We start from the raw sequence: 18,225 nt of genomic DNA, 5'->3' as shown, positions 1-18,225 counted from the left end.
GAAAAACCAACAATAAGCACCATTACTGGAGGATGGCAGAATACTAAGAGTGGGCTGTCAACCAAGTAGAGGGTTTAGGCCAAGATTCTAAACCGGAGACCCACCAGGTTCTGAAATGCACCTGTTTCACGTGCAACTCATTAGCGCCACTTTCTCAAAAATTGAGCATCAGTTCAACTAAACGGCTGACATTTTGGAAAGCAGTGTCCTGTACAATGTAGTATGTGTGGTGTAACATTAATGTTCCAGCTTACAGACCTCCTCTAAGGTTTCCTATTTCATACAGTACAAATTCAGTCCATTATTCAGACATGCTGCAGTTCATATCACAACCACTAGAGGGCCATATAGAGTAGCACATAGTATAAACAACTCCCAAAAGAGTATCAGAAAATTTAAAGAAAATTCAAAGCAGATCATGTGATGGAGTCCAATGAATCTGGTCTAGTCCAAATGATCAAAAAAGGTTTGCAGCTTTAACAAGATTGTGTTCACCTAACATTGCCTTTTGCCTTCTTTCTTTTCCTGTGACAGAGTAAAAATTACAGCTGTCATTTCTATTCTGGTCCATGAGACCTTTCAGTATGGGAATAATAATATAAATCTAGTACAGGTGTACCTAAAGCTACATAGAGTCCCTGTACTAGCTGTATAATTGTGGTTTAATTGTGTTATAGAAACCCCAATAGAGTGCAGATGGATATCTTAGTCAATCTCAGTTTCCTACTATATTTCTGTGGAGTGGTGGGCAGTAGCTGGTAATAATTCAGATGAATTGCCAGGTGGGTACCGTCTGGCAATTTATTTGAATTGATGGGTGTTTCCAGTCCCTGTTTTAGGTCTTTTCAAGCGCATATAGTTTATCAGTAGACTTAGAATAGGTTTTCAATATCAAATCAGTGGAGGTCTGACAACCAGCACCCCCACCAAGCTACTTTTTGTAGCTGTTTTGTGACTTCTTCACTGACTTAAATGGGACTGAGTGGAAAATAGTCTATGTGACAGATGAATATGATATCACAGCCTTTGAAGAGGAAGTCCATGATCCCCTCAAACAGATGATCTGCAAAGGTGCATGGTGTCAGACTCCCACAGATTTTATACTAATCACTGATTTTAAATTGACTACTTAGACAATATCTAGGAAAACTCATTTAATTATGTGGATAAAAACAAAGAACAGCACCAAGCCGCATATGGTGAAATACCGTTTTGGTGGATATAAAGGTAAGATATGAAAGCTCCTCACCTTCGGCGTTTGTGACCACAACCACTAAATAAGCCTGTGAGCCACTTTCTGGGGGGGTTCCTCCAAAGGTGTTACAGCTGCAGGATCCATGCCACCCTTGGTGTCAGTGAATGCCAATAGGGACCAGAAACGAGAAGGATCACCGCACTTCGCAAAGCATCAAAGTACTCTTTATTTAGTTCAAAGAAACACTACACGTTTCAGGCTCCCTGCCCTTTCTCAAGTGTATAAGATACATCATAAAAAACAACAAAATACAAATATCGAATGCATCACAGCAGCACTAGTCACTGTATAGGTATCATGTATTGTATACATGTTGTATAAGTTTGAATGTCCAATATGGACAGTTGGAAGTTTACACAAAAACAGATAGATATATATATATATATATATATATATATATATATATAGTGTGTATACATAATGACCAATCTAATTCAAATGATCACAATGGGCCCACCATCTATGATCCTTAGTCTTACAACAGTGAGAACATTCCGTGCCAATGTACTATAAGTCCGAATTATTATGGCAGGATCATCACATGTCAATGTGGAATTTAGCAGTATGTATATAATTAGCAGTCACAATGAGGTTGTATTGTAGAAAAATCAAATAGGCAGATGTACCGTATTTTTCGGACTATAAGACGCACCTAGGTTTTAGAGGAGGAAAATAGGGGAAAAAAAATTTGAAGCAAAAACTGGTAAAATATTTAATATATGGGAGTTGTAGTTTTGCAACAGCTGCAAGGCCACATTGACAGGTGACCCTGCAGCTGTACGGGGATGCATAGAGTGTTTTTTTTTGCGGGGCCAGATGTACTTTTTAGTTATACCATTTTGGGGAATGTATTTCTTAGATCACCTTGTATTGAAAAAAAAACAGGAGGTGATTTAGAACTTTTATTTATTTCATATTTTTATTATATATTTTTAAAGCTTTTTTTTTTTTTTTTTACTATTTTATTCCCCCCTGGGGGCTTGAACCTGCGGTCACTTGATTGCAAGTCCCATAGACGGCAATACAAGTGTATTGCCGTCTATGGGACATTCTGTCTATTAGTATTACGGCTGGTCATAGAGACCAGCCGCAATACTAATATAGCCGTGACAGGCCTGGGAGCCTCATTAGGCTCCCGGCTGTCACCCGAACAGGTCGGCTCCTGCGATATCGCCACGCAGGAGCCGCCCTGCAACTTCAGAGGTACGGGGCCGGTGGGGACTGGCCCCGGGGGAGAAGGGGCCACCGATACTGACCCGGCATCCGCTGTACTAGAGAGGTGGATGCCGGCGAGGGATAGACGCTGGCACAGGTGCCGGGGCCTGAGACATCGCTCCTCTGCCCTGCCTGAAGCCAGCGGGGGGAGGAGCGGAATAGCATCGCCGCTGCCGCTGCTGGCTTCATGCAGGGCAGAGGAGCGCAGCGATGTCTCAGGCCCCGGCGTCTATCCCTTGCCGGCTTCCGCCTCTCTATTACAGCGGATGCCAGACGCCACATTCAGACTATAAGACGCACCCTTCTTTTCCCCCCAAATTTTGGGGAAAAAAGTGCGTCTTATAGTCCGAAATATACGGTAATATAATTTACTATCTCTATTAGAAATTCACAAATGTTTATCAGTTTCTTAAAGATCGTTGTTGGTAAAGCTTAAAAGGGGTACTCACCCGCTTTGCGTCAAGCTGGATGCATACCCAGTCGACGAAAGTGGGTGCTATATATTTCATTGGTGGTAGTGCGTGCCCGAGTGCCATTTTCAACCCGGCACCTGCAGGCGGACTGTCCGGTGTCCTGGGAATTCAACCGCACATGTGTCGGGTAACTAACCCGTGCACGCGTGCCGGGCATCAGTGCTGAGGGCGATCATATTGTCATTTATTTATGTTGCATTCTAGACATTTACGGATAGAAATATAAGTTGATAGATGTAATATATCTATATACTGTGTATCTATATCTATATATGGATTATATATATCTATATCTATATATGGTTAGATAGTATATATATATATATATATATATATATATATATATATATTCAACAGATGGACAGACTGACAGAGAGACATGAGAGCAGGACAATGTGTGTGAAGGACACTACTGTCCTCCTTTGTTTCCAGCTGTGTGCTGTACAGGTGCTGCCGGATGCCTCATTGCATTAGATATGGGGATTTAATGAGTTCTAGAATCTAGAGCCAGTCAGATGAGCACATGTCATCCCTCACCCACCTGAAGGACGTCCAATGTCACAAATGCTTCAAAATGCAATAACGCTTCACCTAAGACTCCCCAACCTCCAAGCGTCCAGCTCATAGACCTTTCATGCCAGTCATTTGCCCAATTCATTACGTCTACTTATCCATCAATAACCATAATTAGACTTGACCCGAAGTCTATGGCAAACCTTACAGAATTGCAAGAAAATTTGTAGTTTTCATGTTCTTTTTAAGTTATGTTTTCCACCCCAAGCTAATATTGCAGCTGAAAATGTTTCTGTACCCTCATCTTCTGCTTCCATTAAAAGTGACAGCGCTGACAAGAGCAAAAAAACACACAAAATGGCCCTTAATTGCAGCCCTGCCAGTGTCTGGGCACACCATGTCTTAGCTCTTGTGTGACAGGGATGGGAAATAGGATTAATGCACCTGAATTTGGAAAAATGCAATTGTATTACACTTCCATTTTCTGGCACATTGCTTACATTCCCACATAGCAGGGTTTTTTTTTCTATTTCATTACAAGATGAAAATGCCGTCTATTCTGTATTTCGGAGAATACCTAGCACATAACAGGGTTCAAATGCGACAGGTTAACTGGTAGTCATAAAATATATTTACAGCAACAATTACTCAAACACAATCTTCAAGCCTTGGGCAAAGAGACTAAGACCTAGAGCACTACTACAGGGACGAATTTGTGTTCCCATCATGTGTCCCTGTCTATAGTAAGCAATGGATATTACTGCCAGCTTATGACAGATACAGGGGAGCGTGCAGCCGGCGAGCTTCCTTATTACATTCATTGTGTATGGTCGTAACGGGTGAGGCATATATTTAACTAGAATGGAGCACATCCCAAACTGCTGACCTGTTACAACTCGCCATAAAAACTCCCACGGAAGGTATTAAATACACAGGTCTTAATTAAAACATTAACATGACTGAGGAGAAGAGCAATACTGGCTAATACACACTGCAAGTATAATAGATGCATAATACATAAGTCTAACTCCGGGCAGAACGGATGCCTACTATAGTCAATGGGGTAATCCAGCCTCAATGCATATTTCATATTGATGTATTGGTGACCTATCCATACGATATGTTATCAGTATTAGATCTGTGGGGTTTGACACCCGGAATCTGTACAGATCAGCTGTTCAGATCTGCTGCAGTCTGCACCTATTCAAGTATTAGGACTTATACAGTGGATAGGTTGCAGCACCACTTCTATTACTTGACTGCTTCCACTCCCCATCCACTACTATAGTTTCTCGAACCCATAGACTCCCAGAGCAGCTGATCTGCGTGGGGCCTGAGTGGTGAACCACACAGATCAGAAGTTGAAGTCTTAACCTATGGATAGGTTATCAGTATGAAACATGTACTAGGGGTCGGAAAACCTCTTTGAGGCTAAGGCCCCAAGGCCGGAAATGCCGCGGTAAAGCGCTGCGGGAATGACCGCGGCGGGAACACATTGTGGTTCTTCCTGCAGCGCTTAGAACAGAAAGTTCACAGTTTTCCTCCGTGGACTTTCTGTTACCATTATATCTACAGGAAAGCCACCAGCGTTTCCATAGATATAATTGACATGCTGCAATTTCCAAAACCGCACGTTTCGCATGAATCCCATCCACTTTGCTGTCACTGTATAACACCATGATAATGTATACTATATAATCGCGGCATTTCTGGCACGTGGGGCCCTGGCCTAAATCCACACTTTGCAGAGAGCATTTTTTTGTTGCATATTTTGCTGCGGTTTTTTGAGTCAAGTGGTCAAGAATGGCTACAAAAGGAATGAGAAATATAGAAGACGTTCTTATACTTCTCCCTTCTGCTGAATCTACTCCTGGCTTTGGGTCAAAAAAATGCTGCAAAATCTGCAACAAAAAAGTACTTTTCAGCAATGTGGGGCTTTAGCCTCAAGGTAAAATTTAATACCCCTAAAAAGTCACATGTTGAGGACCATCATTTCTAAGCCATAACAGACCAAGGTTATTATACAGTCTCTGCTGACATAATAATCTTATCATTACAACTTGTTTCTAGGTTCACCCACAGATGGCGGAAGGTCCTTCTAATGAGGACAACCTCTTTAAAGCATTTCTATTTATTTTTTAATACATGGTGCAGGTGAAGGGAAACAAGTTTGTAATATATTTTATTAAAGAAAATTCCTTTTTCTTCACTTATTTGCCTCCTTCTGCCACTTATCAAATCTTCGATATGGACTGGAACTCAGAGAGGATCACCGCGCTCAACCAATTGACATTCGGATAACTCTTTATTTCAGAAAAGTAGAACACAACGCGTTTCGGGCCCAACGCCCTTTCTCAAGTGTACAAACTGAATCATGATAAAAATAGAAAACAAACCATACACAGAAAAATAAAAAACTGCATCCAAATATGGAATCCAAAGATAAACGTTTAAGAAATATAGGTCCCTTTAAAATTATTGTACATACAGATGCTATAACATTAGGAATAATGTTGTTGTTAGAATGTGAGATAGGACAATATCCTCCAGATAGTTATGGTACAAAACGATGAAAGACAAATGCTGACAAACTTGTAAATGGGAGAGAATGTGGAGGGGAATAACCAGAGCTAGGGCGGCAGCTACAGAGTACTCCGTGTGAACTCACCCTAAGAGGTAGATATTTGTGGGATCTATGGGGTTTACATGGTTAATGTGGTTGGCATGTTATATTAAATATGAATATTTGTGTTATGTTTGTTATTTAATAAAAATGGCTACTGTGGCCGATTCAATCCGACACTGTCTCTGGGTCCTTATTATTAATAGCAAACAACTTAGCAAATGCCCTTGTCAAGAGATTTCAGAAATTTGGAGGAATGAAAATTGCTGACAGACTCCCTTTAATTCTAATATTCTATTCCCTAACATTTCAGGGCTCTGGGTGCTAAGATATAGGGTGTTGTTTGGCAGGGTCATCACACCTAAAACTGCTTTAGCTGTCACCGTGGCTGTGACATGGAGGAAAATGTAGTTACAGTGAATTTCTTCCTCTACCAAAATATAAAAGTAATAGGAAGTCAAAATGAGTTTTCTGTTTACTCTGCAGAGCCATTTGTATTTTAGTCAGAGAAAAAAATGAATGTGTTCCCTCCTTGTCACAGGCGAGTAAAGGGACAGCTAAAGCGGCGCAACCGATCCCTGGGCTTTAGGTTGTGTTCAGACATGTGAATGGTTGCAGATCTTTAATGGTTTTATACAGATGACAGATCTGTGGTAAAAATGCAAATGTAACAAATAATTTCCTCCATATTGGAACTTTAGGTTTTATGGACTCTCTACGGTTAGGCCTCCGTTTGGGGGAGTCCACATGGGGACCCCCCCTCCGGAACGGACTACCGAACGCATGCGGTGTGCAGTGAAAGCACACGGACCCCATAGATTATAACGGGGTCCGTGTGCTTTCAGTGCGGTCTTTGCATGGATAGAGATGAGCGAACAGTGAAATGTTCGAAGTTTGATTCAAGTAACCGCTCAATACTCGACTGTTCATCGAACATCGAACCCCATTATAGTCTATGGGGAAAAATACTTGTTTAGGGGGAAACCAATGTTCGACTCAGGAGAGTCACCAAGTCCACTATGACACCTCAGCAAATGATGCCAACACCCTGGAATGCAACTGGGACAGCAGGGGAAGCATGTCTGGGGGCATCTAACATGCCCAAGTCCCTGTATTACCCCAACTTCACAGCCTAACAACTACATACTTTCCACACTCAAAAAACCCACTATGAAAGTGAAAAAATACCTGGAAACCTTTTTTCCTCCCCAATTGGATGGACAGAAACCCAAATTTTACTCTAATGAAACCTTAACAAGCACCCCTTTACATCATATTGCCCATGACAACCACAGATGGAATAGGCAATGGGAAATCCAACAGTACCCACCCTGAACTGTCATAGTGGATGTGTGTGTGTGTGTGTGTGTGTGTGTGTGTGTGTGTGTGTGTGTGTGTGTGTGTGTGTGTGTGTGTGTGTGAGATGTTGTAAGACCTTCCAAAATTCACTTTCCTGGCCCTTAACGTAAGCCCTTCCAAATTAAGCTGAGCTACCAGCAGAGATTGAGGCCCTTTAGGTGACTTCAGCCTCTTACCAGCAGAGTTTTAGGCCCTTTAACTTAGTTGAGCCTTGCACCAGCAGTGTTTTTGGCCCTTGGAGTGAGTTGAGCCTCTAACCAGCAAAGTTTGGGGAAATCAGGGTGGATTGAGCCTAGAAGGATCAGAATTGTGCAACGCAGATGGTGGAGGAATATGAGGAGGGATTGTAGAGGTTGAGCGCAGACAGGACAATTCATGTTGGGGTGCTTGATACTGGTGGGCACGAAAATGATGGGTCTATCCAGTGGCTGTTCATTTTGATGAAAGTCAGCCGGTCAGCACTCTCAGCTGACAGATGGCTGTGCTTATCCGTGATGATACCACCAGCTGCGATGGAAACCCTTTCAGATAGCATGCTAGCAGCAGGACAGGACAACCTGGATGAAGCGTATATAGCCTGAGAATTAGAATGTATATCCCACTGCTTTTTGTGGGTACACACAGTGACAACCTGGATGAAGTGTATATAGCCTGATAATTAGAATGTATATCCCACTGATTTTTTTGTGGGTACACACTGTGACAACCTGGATGAAGCGCATATAGTGTATATGGGCTGAGAATTTCAGTGTATACCCCTTAGTTTCAGGGGGGGGGACACACACTGTTGAACCCTGGATTAAGCGTATTTGGGGTATATATGTATACAATTTCAGTGTATCCCACTTAGCTTAACCCCACGCGGAAAGCTGGGTTGGGCAGATACAGCCTGGCTTAATTGCTGTGAATCCCACTTTAGCATTTGTGGGTAGACACTGTGCCAAGCTTGTTTCAGCTTCTCCCTTTAGTGTAGCTCTTAAAAGAGCTGTTGTGGTTCTTCGTCTTTGCTATTCCTGCCTAGCAGAATCTAAAACCTAACTAGCCCTCAGCAGATGTCTCTCTCTAACTAAGTGCAAACACAGAATGAATCGGAGCTGATGCCGCCTGTTCGTTTGAATCTGAGGTCACATGTCCTCAGCAGCCAATGGCTTTTTCCTAGTTTTTTCATGGCCTCCATTGTCGTAGTTCCTGTCCCACCTCCCCTGCGTTGTTATTGGTGCAGAAAAAGCACCAGGGAAGGTGGGAGGGGAATCGAACTGTAAGTGCATTTTCAATGCAGTGTTCATATGGAATCGAACAGTGTGAACAGCGTGATGTCTGATTGAACATGTACTCGATCGAACGCTGTTCGCTCATTTCTATGCATGGAACATGTGATCTACATTCCTATCTGCATGACTCGTGCGGAGACCAAGCAGAAACCACATGGACCCCATATATGTCATTACCCCTGCCTATAATAGTCACATGATCAATCTACCCAATGTCCATCTGATCTGAGTAGGTTGCTTGGCTGTATACTGACAAAAGGCTAGGGGTACTCAATTGGCAGACCGCCTCTCAATCCTGGATCTCTCTCCTACATCCATAGCAGCCAGTGAACCATTACCCAAATCACATCTATCTCCAAATTTCTGGATTTCTCTGTTACAATCTATTTTTTACCAATTTGATGAAATAAATAGATTTTTTCCCCTCCGGTTGCGATTTCTCTTCTCCTTCCCTGACATGTACTAGTATTCCTCCTAAGTAGGGGTGACATTGTAATTAGGGCTATCTAATAATACATGTGTTAATTAAAAGAATTCCTAAAATACATGCATGCATCCCAATATTCAAAGCCCCAGAATATTCCCCTGGGGATTTTGAGACTTTTAAGCAGCCAATTTTGCTCTGGGTAGGAAGAGAAAAATAATGATTTATTAGTGAGCCGCATGTAACTTCTAATTTTACAAAGAGAATTATTTTTGTAACATTGTTGGCAATTAGTGCTCAGTAGGATTATGGTAAACTTGTAACTATCGCAGTGTGCGGGGAGATTAACACCTACATTGTCCCAAGGCTAATGGCCTTAACCCCTTAGTGCTGAGACGGCTGCACAGTTTCCTTTATCACTGACTACAAAATGAGAACGTTAGAAGAATCCTCCGCCTCCACCTTAGTAATAATGAATACCTCCTACTTAGAACTAATATACAGAAAGCATTTCTTAATTAAAAAACACACACACAATTCTCCTCAAACTACCTTTGGGCCTTGAGCAACTTTCATTTGTTTCGGAAATTTGCGTAAATTGTTCTCACCCTACTTTACCTGCGTTCGATAGGTATCCCATAGTAATTCCTGACCTACTATCCGGACCCCAAAAGCCCGTCCTAATGGACCTGTCTAGAGATGAGGACATTCCCCATAGAAAAGATCCCTAGAGATTGCTGCGGCTCCACCTTTCATCCCTAAGTATTAGGGTCCTATTCTATTAGCTATGCTCATTCTCCGATTCTTGTTCCTTTTCCTGTTGTACTTTTGCTTCTTTCCTTGGCTTCTAAGACGTGGCGCTTACACAGATCGGCTTGCAACTCCTATGGGATTATCTTAGGCCTCTGTAAGGTGGCTCAGTAAAGCAGGTCATAGTCGTTCGCCAAATGTTGATCCAGGACTTATCCCTCTGTACACAGGCACATCTGGCTGAACAGTGCGTTTTTACTGAATCATAGATGGGAGAAGGCCACGGTCATAGTCTTGCATGATTGCCGTCACTACATAGTTTGGAGGTCTTCATACACATTAGATGGTCATCGGAACCCTACAAAATCGCTGAGTTAAAGCAAAGTAAGGGGTAAAAGGGTTAACTCTCTTTATACTGCTATGTTAGGTGGAACCAGTAGTGGCCATACTCAAAGTCCCTGCCAAAGATCGCCTACCTCTCACTAGTAATGGTGTTTGTGGTGTTTATTGTCCGTTTTGCTGTTGTTTTCCCCAGATGTACCAAGACTGTCGATTGTGCATAAAATGTTGTACTGTGTTGTGTTTTCTTTCAGGTGCTTTATGCGTAGTGAAATGTTGGCTGCACCAAGGAGTTGTGTCTCGGGATGGGTTGTAGAGTGACATCCCAGGACACCACCCTGCTCTGCCTGACGTTGAGTTACAATATCAAAAAACTGCACTGCCTCCTCTCTATACAGCGTTTACTTATGGATGTTGCAAAGTAGTCTTGACTTGAGCCAGAGAGAATCCAACAGCAGCCATGCGGAGAGGATGTAGCAGAGGGGAGTTTACAATGAAGATTATTTGACCCAAGCTTCAGGCGGTGCAAAGAAAAGATTGATCTGAATATCAGGAAGAAGGATATTTGTTGCCAAGATATCGCCTTTTTGGCAATATGCAAATTAGCTCTTTGGAGCAATGAAGGCCTTGTCGTTGCTCCAAAGAGGTAAGCGACAACAGCCCCAAAGAGAATATTTACATATTAACAAAAACACAGACCCCGATTCAGATACTTTATGATTCACGTAACCCAAACCTATCTATCTGCGAGGCTTGTTAATATGATAGGTTAATAGAACTGCCAGCCGTAGCACTATTAGGAGAAGTGGCCCAAGACTGATACATAAAATATATACTCTAGTCTACAGATACTATTTCCAATTTTTTATTTTTTTTTTGGGATCTCAATGTACATTTTTTCCCTATTAGTATGTCTTTGTAGAATGGGAGGAAATCCACGCAAACACGAAGAGAACATACAAACGCTTTGCAGATGTTGTTCCTGGTGGGATTCAAACCCAGGACTCCAGTGCTGCAAGGCTGCAGTGCTAACCACTGAACCACCGTATTACCCCTTACTATTTTCTATCCTTATAGCAAACCTCACAAAAGTTTTTACTGAATACTTCTGGGTTCGTCCATCTTAGTTTCAGAGTCCAGAGTAAGGGGAGGTCCAGGAGAGTTGCAGAACCATAATAAACGCTTATATCCACCTCTCCTGGGCTCCCTTGGGACCCTCTTCAGTGAACGTGTGCATCTTCTGGCCTCCTGGGTGATGTCACGGGTCAGTAATTGGGCCTCAGCAGTAATGTGGTCAGTGCCAACATCATGACGCATTAGAGGAACCACAAAAAAGTTTTGTATAAAAAAGTGGGTGGAACATGGTTTGATCTGTGATGTTGTTATAAGTATGTTCTGTATGTTCTGTTCTGCTTACTTATTCTGCTTTGTCTGCCTAGCAACAGTGAGGTAGTAATGGAGGAGGAGCTGAGCTTAGGGGGAGGAGTTGTTAGACAGGGAGCCATGATGGAGCATGGAATAAAGTGTTCTGATCTACAAGAGTAACCATCTCATAGTGGACTTATTCCAGAAGACCTGCATCCTCACTACAACACTACATGATCCAAACCAGTTTGCTCAAGTCTAATTGAAGCCGCATCTTGGTTCCAACATGCAATGAAAGTTTTATACTTGTGGGGCATCGGTGGCAAGCACTTACATAGAGTTTCAGGCACATACAAAATGTACCATACAATGACGTGCCCAATGATTGGTTGTGCTTTTCTTCTCCTTTCGATCTCACAAGGTGACATATTCTTGTAGGTGTTTGGTAGGTCCTTTGGCTCAAGAATCTGGACTTGTAACTCTACAACATTCCCTGAAGTACAACAGCACGCTCCATAGAAATGAATGGATGCACCTGGTACTTCCGCTTTGACGGCGGCTGGCCGCTTAACCCCCCGCGTGCCGGCTATGTCCATTCATTTCTATGCGAGCGTCCTGTTCGGATCGGCTGATCCGAACAGTACTCGCTCATCTCTAGTTATAAGCCATCCATATACTCAAAATATATTATGCCAACCCAAACCAATTGAAAGCATATGTGAGCACTGAAGCCATGCACAGTAGACTGGCATATCAAGCTTCTCATAATACCAGGATGCCCCTAATGTTGCCCACATTGACAGAAGTGTAATTTTATATGTATTAATCTATTATATCTCCATATTGAGTTATAACTGTCAGTAATACATGCCCATTGAATTTCTCTGATGTCCCCTATAGGACCCATGGACTGGAGGTTGAAAGTGCAATAGCTACAGAGGGAGATGTCGTGCGGAGCTGTAATAAGATGTTTATGGATTTCATAGTAATAAGGGTTTTGGTACATAACGCTCTACAAGGATTCAACTGGGATTTCATCAGTACACCAGTATGAAAGCTGAATATTTCCAGAGGGTTGCTATACAGTAGATGATATATGAGAATGATATCATCACCTTCGTCAATTAATCCAAATGCTAATTTTCTATCAAACTTAATAAAGATATGTTTAGTTTCACAGTCTTCTTATTTTACCTGCTGTACTTCTATCGCCTGCTTCCCACAAAACCTGGCGTGACATTGACACTTAGCTAAATAGTCCATTCCATTTATGGTGCTAGAGCGCCACCCAGTGGCCTGTACCTGAGGTTACAGCTCATATACTATATGACAATAGTGATATAAATTATGTGTAATTAGGATTGTTACATTATTATTTTTGGACATGATTATTTGCCTATAGGCCCAGTCCATTGTCTTGTTCTTCTCTTGACAGTAGCAACCATATAATGGAAAAAGTAAGTCTAGTCTACAAGCTACAATATCTAGATTAAATAATGCCAATTTTATGTCTGCACAGTATTTGAGGGATTACATATATTTAGTGACCTGACAGGAATCAGATCAGGAAATGTCATTTGGGTTTCTCAGGGCCCTTAGGTGTCCCTCCTGGCCAATATCTCTCCCAACTTCTCAATTGACACGCACAATCCATTTGGCAATATGTGTATATGTTATGAATGGGGAGAAGAGAGTAGGCCGCTGCCTGACACCTCTGGTGACCGCTTATCTCCAGCCAGACCAAAAGGATCAAGGATCCCTGATGTCTCCAATTGGATGCAAGCGGCTAGACTCCCATGCACAATAGATGATCAGCCAACCAAGCTAAAATCAAGGTGTTTGGATGATATACACATAATATGTATCTGGGCCTTACTGTATGCTACCATATCTGAGCATACAGTAGGAAACCTAGGTCTCCATGATGACCGTTGAGGGCTCATTGAAGTAAAAAATATGCAAATCAGGGATACTGAGTGAGTGAGAGACTATAGACCAGGGTCAGGGGATAATCATACACATTAGGGAGAGTGTGTGCCTACATAGGCAGTATGGAGATTTACAAGTCATTCCTGCTCCGCTATGGATTCTGGGTAAAAAATATGCAAATCTATTCTCCAGGGTGTAATTAGGAGAACAGTGCCTCTGTATGCTGCCCTCTAGGGACAGCCCCCTTAACATCATGCATGACTCAGTTAATAAGCATACTAACATGATGCGGTGTTTATTGCCAAATTAGTATTTCTATTCGAAAAGGAACAGATTCCCAGCTATGGACAGCGCTGTTTCGGTCTTTTGGACCTCCTCAGCATAGCGCAGGGATACTGATTTGGCAGAGTGAGAGACTATAGACCAAGGTTAGGGGATAATCATACACATTAGGGAGAGTGTGTGCCTACATAGGCAGTACAGAGACTTACAAGTATCATGATGCGGATTTAATTGCCAAATTAGTATTTCTATTCCAAAAGCAACAGATTCCCAGCTATGGACAGCGCTATTTCGGTCTTTTGGACCTCCTCAGCATAGCGCAGGGATACTGATTTGGCAGAGTGAGAGACTATAGACCAGGGTCAGGAGATAATCATACACATTAGGGAGAGTGTGTGCCTACATAGGTGTGCAGAGACTTACAAGTCATTCCTTCTCCGCTAGGGATTCTGGGTAAAAAATATGCAAATCTATTCTCCAGTAAAGTGTCAGTCTAGTTGCAGTTGAGACTCTGTGCAGTTCCTGTCTGGACTTTGCAGAGAGAAGAGCACCAGCACTGAGACTGTGCCCCAGCATTCATCCATACAGAATGTAGGAGGAGAGATTGTTTGCCCAAGGCTCACCAGAGACAGCTATGAGAAGGGAGTGTTGGCTGTAAGAACTTTGGACTCTATGCCAGGAGGAGCACGAGAAGCTCCATAGCTGGGAGTGGCGCGAGAAGAGTTGTGGTTGGAGAGAAGCTATCCTTAGAGCCTTTGTTATCCTGGGCACCCTCCTAAGGCCGAGGTACTACTACACCCATTTGTTGAAGTAAAGAGTTATCCTGTTTCACTGCACTACTGGCTGCCTGTTTGAGTTGTTTCTGCTTTACCATCAGGGCCCTTCCGAACACCAACCCAATGTCTCAATACAGAGGTCCGCTCTCCAACTGGAAGCCCCCCAGGGGAATACTGCTACCACCACCATCAGTCAGTGCTGTAGGACTCCTAATAACTTAAAACCATAAAAATAAGGAATATTGCATTATGTTTAACTAGATTTCTATCTGCCCTGTAGAATATGGGGCTGCTGGAAGATTTGAGAACATTTCACCTATTTCCTTCTTCACACTTGTAATGCTCTGTTCACATACATAACAGAAACGACTCTGCTGTGCCAAATTGTTGTATGACAAAACTGAATACGCCTCCATTACTTTACTGGGATATCATAATGACTGCGTATGAGATCATTTCATAGTACTATCCCTGTACTGTGACATCACTTTTTATAGTATCTCTGGACTTTGACATTACTTTATGCATTATCCCGTGTCATCACTTTGTGCATTGTCTCTGTATTGTAACATCACTGGGTTTATTTAAGTACAGTATGTGCTTAATGCTAACAATTTTGTGTCTGCACTGATTTTGGAGGAATTAGATGTATTTGGGTTTTCAACACTTCACCTTCTCGGTAGTGTCCATACCCCTTAGACATTTGTCCCTCCTGACCAATATCCCTTCTGACTTCCCCATTCACATGCACAATCTTTTTGGCCAAATGTATATATTTTCAATAAATAATAGTAAGAGGTAGCTCACCCTTTTTGTTATTTGAATCATATCCCGTGGTGCACGACCCTGCACTCCTCGACTCCACGGAGTTCCAATAACAGCAGAAAAGTCCAAATGTATTGTTGAAGGATCCGCTACTCAAGGGTGTGTAAAAATTAACTTTTAATCCATCTCTTTTAAAAAATCGCCACTACAGGCAAACAGAGCAAGAGTGCTAACAAAAATACAGAGTGCAGAAAAAATAGAAAAGATGAATGAAAACCGCAAAGCCTACGCGTTTTGAGACCGTTACAGTCCCTTATTCATAGCTAACCCAGCTATGTTCATTATCCCTGTAAAATCACTATCTGTGTTCTTCCTGTGCAGGGGTGAACCTGCCTTTTTTGCCGCCCGAGGCGGATGAGAGAAAGCCACCCCTCGGGAGGAGGGGGCGAGATGAAGCGAAGGTGGCGGGGCGGGGCGGCGTTAGCAGGCAGAGAGCAGGCACGGAGAGGACCTGCTCTCTGCCAATCCACCGCTCGGTGACGCTAAGCCAGTCCAGGACAGCTTGTCCTGGACTGGCTTAGGTAAGTAAAAATTCCGCCCTCCCCGGGGCCCTGGCATAGCGCCGCCTGAAGCGGTCGCTTCAGGTCGCCTCATGGGAGGTGCGGCGCTGTTCTTGTTTGTGAATGGGATCAAAATAATCATAAATTCTGAGCTTGCTGCATAAGGTGATCAGGTTAGAGTGGGGCCCCATTAACAGTTTTGCTGTGGACCCCATGATTATCTCCTATGCCCCTGCCTGCAGCAGCTCTCCCATAGCAGTTACCTTATAGCAGCCCTCTTACAACTGTTCCTTTACATCACTTCCCCAATGGCAGCTTTCCTATGGCAGTAATATAGATCAAACAATAGAAAGAAAACACCTGGTTGTTTCAAGAAACCTTATGATACCGATCTTGGACCTCCTTCCAACCATACAGACATACATTCTTTGCGTAAACCCAACACTTTTTCTTCAATACGGTTTCCTTGCTATGAACAGAGGACATAGCGCAGTCACCTTCACTGGGTAACAAACTTTCCAACAATTTATTCGTATACTCAAAAACGTATTCAATAAAATGCACATCATCATTTAGAATCCCTATTGCTTAGCCATGTGCCACCCGACTTAAGATTCACCGCATTGGATTGTCCCGTAGCAATAAATATTATATAAAAAGGTGCCAATGGAAAAACTAAGTACAAAACATCCACTGTACAAGATGCTTTAAGAAGTAAATATAGAAATAAGAATCAGACAATAGGATGTGCAAGGAAATGTGAGTTGGAGAATAAGCTGCAATATCTGGGACAAGCAAATCTCATCTAACTGCCAATTCTTATCTTTTCCGCAAAGTTAAAAAATAAAATAAAACCCATTCCTCTCCCCGATTTTGCAATATCTTCAAAACTGATTCCAGAAATAGACTTTTTTTTTTTCTTAAGTTGTCTGCCGGCCAGAATTGAAAAGACGGACGGAGTCTTCAAAGCCAAGGAAGGTTTTAGCTTTGCAAATCTTCAAAGATTTCCAAAAAATCATTTCTACGGCAGGTTGTTAGAGACCCTACTGTCAGCCCGCAGCTCCTACGGGAGCTAGTTAAAAGATATTCCCAAATATCCATCCACAGGTAGTTTTTTTTCGGCAGGATTCATCCGACTCACTTAATCAAATGCACAGAATTGTATTTCTTCCTCATTTTACAAAACTTGTACATTTCTTCCTGAACCTTTATAGTAGGGTTAACCCTTTCATATGAAAGTACCCATTCTCAAAGCTAGTATTCATGGCTACTGATCCAACAATGAGTGCGTTAAACAATGTGCCGGAGTTTTTCCGTCTCTTCCTTCTTTGATCCCTCATAGTCTTTCATGTCTGTGACAAGGGACTTTGCACTTACTCCTCGCCTGGAGGGCCACTTATATCAAATAAAAATTTAAGTGTGCATGATGCTTTTGTGAAATAATGAATCTATATTTACACATATGGATATATTCATGTGAAGGCGACATGATCTGTCAGGATGACACCTTCTAATGCTACATTTACATCGGCTGATCAGAGTCTTACCGGGAACCATTATGTGCCCGCAGGCGTTTGGCGTGTCATTCTCTTACTGTAAATGTCTAGGGGCAACTAGTGGCAAAGGAGACACAAACCCATGAAGACACATGCCCACTACTGAAAAGATAGCTCTGACCTATACTAGAGGTCTTTTCAGTCACTAGAGAAATTAAATCTTTCACATACTGTTCCCAGGATAAATCTATGGACGTTTTTTTAGCTTTCAAGGCAATGGTGTGTAGGTAGTCCAAATGGCTAACAAATACAACTGCTAATCGCAGTCCAGGTGGTGCACGTTGCAAAAATATATACAAAAGTCCAGAAAACTCAAAAGATGAAAAAGCAAGGCACTCACCATAGCGATTTCTTAAAAGCACAAGTCTTTTATTCCATTTCTTTAAAAACTTGAAAGCACATCAACAGGAAGAATGCTAGCATTAGTCAGAAAAAATTCCTGTTGATGCGCTTTCACGTTTTTAAAGAAATGGAATAAAAGACTTGTGCTTTTAAGAAATCACTATGGAGAGTGCCTTGCTTTTTCAACTTTTGAGTTTTCTATTCACATAAGACATTACGCTCAACTAGACCTACACCAGAAGAAACCTACTATAGGAGGACATGCGCCAGGGCAATGTCAACTCTACACCCACTATCTCTGCCTAGTGAAGCTTCCAAGTACTCAAAACCCTTCCCTATGTTACAGTCAAGTACCAGAGTTTCATCTTCTCGAATCTGCGTTCTGTTTGGCGGTAACTTGACTTTGGTGCAAAATTAAGGAATTCCTT

Source organism: Leptodactylus fuscus, chromosome 5 (assembly GCF_031893055.1).
Source record: "Leptodactylus fuscus isolate aLepFus1 chromosome 5, aLepFus1.hap2, whole genome shotgun sequence".
Lineage (NCBI taxonomy): Eukaryota > Metazoa > Chordata > Amphibia > Anura > Leptodactylidae > Leptodactylus > Leptodactylus fuscus.
The sequence above is the reverse complement of the archived record's forward strand: the minus strand, read 5'-3'. Positions refer to the sequence as shown.